Here is a 3,645-nt window from a genome sequence, read left to right on the forward strand (position 1 = left end):
TGTTACTTCAACTTTTATGACTTATAAAAAAGCCAACAAATTATTGTCCTTATTAATCCTTCCTTTTTGTTTCGGAATAAGGTTCTTAGTTCTACTCATACAACCCATCAAAGACACGCTATGTTTTTATTTAAATAAACTTTTTAATACACACTTTATAAAATAAAATAAAACAAAATTAAAATGAATTTTATGCACTTTAACTATTTAAAAAAATTATTTAACTTCTTCAAAAATTGAAAAACAACATATCTTAACTTATGAAAAAAAAAAGTGATTTAAATACATCACTTACTAAAAATATATCCATCTATATATAGGTTTCATTTCTTTCATAAATATTTTATTTCATGATAATTTTATTTTGAATAATTTTTTAGTATATATCACATAATGGATGGATCGATAATAATGTAAAGTTATTTAAATTTAATTAATCAATTCGAGTTCAAATTATCACAACCTAACTCCATTAATGAGAAGCATAATCTTATTACTCATAGTAGTCATATATATTCAACTCTAAAGAAATTTCTTTTGATAAAAAATATTTGTTGTGAATATTGTGTTTAACTACTATAATAGTTTTTCTCAAAAATATCATCTTAGATAACTAGAAAAAAAAATATTACCGATAAAAAATGTTTTGTATATATAAATTAAATTAATAAAATGGAATAAATTTAGTTAATAAATTAGTAATCTATTATCAAGTTACCTTAAATAAATTGTTATCACACTTATTAGACAAATACAATTGTGCTAGAGTGCTTAACTCTTCTCAAGTAATTATCAAATTTGAGCAATAAAAAAAAATTGTGGAGTATTTTATTCTATCTTATATATCAATTTGTATTCGAGTTTATTTGAAATATTTGAAAATATTCTTTTTTATTAATATAAGTCAAATACATCTATTATTATTCAAGTTTGATTTTTATTGTCATCAATATACATGTAAGAAAAAATTAAATTAATAATTCATCAATCAATTTACATTGTTTACTAGTTTATAATTGATTAAGAGGATTCAGTTTAGTTGGTTGAACAAAGTGTGTAAATTGTTATAAACTATCTCTATATTGAGTTGTATTCTCATGCATAAAAAATTAAAAAACATGTAATTGAATTATCAAGAATAGATAAAGTTTGATTCTTCTTCACTAAATATAAAGTGAGAGATATGGGAGAATTATACTTTCTAGTCATTAAAAAGAAAAATATGCAAATGGTTTGAAAAATTGATGGTGAAGTAGCTAGTATTAATCCATAGGAGTAAAGTAGGAAGAAAGAAAGGCAATGGTTGGGACCATAATAGGAGTAAATATTTGAAATCTTAAGTGGGTCCAAACAATATAATCTTTGCGGGGTCCTCTTTCCCTAGTGATCTAGAATAGATCTCATGTGAATTGCGAATCTGTTCCCATCAAGGGGTTTTCTTCAAACTTTATAGGTGTCACTCCCTTTGTTCAAAACCTCTTTCTTTCACACCCAATTGTTGTCTGCAACGTGTTTTCTCCTTCCATGTCTAAATCTAATCATATGGTCTGGCAGTGGGACTCAACACAAGGCTTTGTTCATGAACCGTTTGATCACATAATCAACCCTTTTTTTCTTCATTACCTTCTTTTTCCCACGTTTCTCTCCTCTCTTTTTGTTAACGTCACTTAGTACTTACCTTTTCTTTTTTACTTTGCCATGGTCAAACTATGTAATCTATTTTATTCTATTTTTATCTTAGGTTAAACCCAATTTCATTATATGAAAAAAAATGAAGGTAAAATATGTTTTATTTGGGCCCTCTTTGTGTGTCTCGTATCTTCTATCAAACAATCTTTTTGAAAACATAGTTTGACTTTAATAAGTAACTTATTAGTCTATATATTATCTTAAACAACATTGTTAGATATTTTATATTGATTAGTAATATAATTAATATAATGTATATAAGCTAGAAATAATTTTATAATATAAGATGATTTTTTGAGGTTAAGTTTACTATTCAATTTCTTAAAATAATACTAAAATTTATTTTAGTGATTATTGATTATTCTTATACTTATCAAATCACTTATTATCAAATCGTTATTGAATCATCCGTAAATATGTAATTTAGTAACTTTACTCTCAAAATATCTAATTTTTAATGTGGAAAAAGTGTGTCGAAGATCTTACATCAACTAATGATATGACCAATATGATATATATAAGTAAGAAAACAATCTTTGTCTAAATCAATTTTGTGAGGTTAAGTTAGATATATAATTTTTTTTAAACAATTGTTTGTTAGTACCTAACACTAATAATTATAATCATAAAATAATTTAATTTTAATAAAACTCTTAAGTTAATTTATTATAAAAATATATGTAAATTTTTTTGCATTAATAAAAAAAATTGTATATCAAATAAAATCATAATTCAAATAAAAATCATAGTACTGGATAAGATACTAAATAATATTTTTTTGAAACAAAATCCTCGTTTTTACAATAAAATTCCTTTCTTTTAGTACATATGAAAATGGGAGAGGAAGGAAAAAGAAAAAGAAAAAAAAACACCGTGGGTCCCATCTAAAATTGATTTTCTCCGATTTGGAGAAACAAAAACGATAGTAAAAAATATAAATTATATTATAACCTTCATAATTATATCACATACAAACAAAATTATTATACGCGATTTTTTCATTAGGGTCATTTATGTTTTTTTTTAATTGTTCTTTCTTTTTCTTGCAATCAAGCAATTAAATAATTATCTTATATTCTACTCACTTTCTTTCGTTTTATTTTATTTTCTTTATTCATAAACCAAATACAATTCATAATAAGATATAGATTTAAATACAGGTCTAATCTCTTAAATATGAAATAATTTTATTTTTATCTCTCAAATTTTAAATTAATTTTTAATTTAAAAAATTATATATTTTAGTTTCTCTATTCAAATATTGTTAGTAAATCTATATATTTTAAAAAAAAATCGCACATGGTTAATATTTTACAATTAGCTAGTTCAATTTGTCCATATTAATGATACTACTATTGATCTTGAGAGATTAAAATAAATTTTATTTTTTAAATTACAAAAATTAAATTTATATTTGAAGAAAAAAACATATTTATTCTAAATTTAAAAAAATTTAAAAATATTTAAGCATATCATAAATATATGCCATATGTCTCTCAAAATAGAAAAAGTATGTGATTGGCATAATATAAACCCACAAGAGAAAACATACATCAAAAAAGATTTTCCATTATAACTCTATTGAGTTACAAAAACTTCATGACAGATTTTATGGTAGAAAAGCTAAGGCATTTTTTGTTTCAGAAAATATTTTTTTTCATTCTTTATTTTTATCTTTAAATATTGAAGTTTAAAAAATATGTTTGATTTGAATTTTTATTTTCTATTTTAGAAAATAAAAATGTTAAAAACGTGTTTCATTTAACTATTTTCAATAAAATCATTAAATTTTTTATTTTCAAAAGTAAATAAATGTAAATATAAATATAAATATAACTAACACTATATTTAAAAACTCACAAAATAAATACAAATATAATCAATATCATTTGTCTTTAAAAAAAAATAACCATAACATTTTTTTCATGACCTATATATATATGCTAACTTTTCACA

This window comes from Cajanus cajan, chromosome 9, assembly GCF_000230855.2.
Source record: "Cajanus cajan strain Asha chromosome 9, NIPB_CcT2T_4, whole genome shotgun sequence".
NCBI classification, from domain to species: domain Eukaryota; kingdom Viridiplantae; phylum Streptophyta; class Magnoliopsida; order Fabales; family Fabaceae; genus Cajanus; species Cajanus cajan.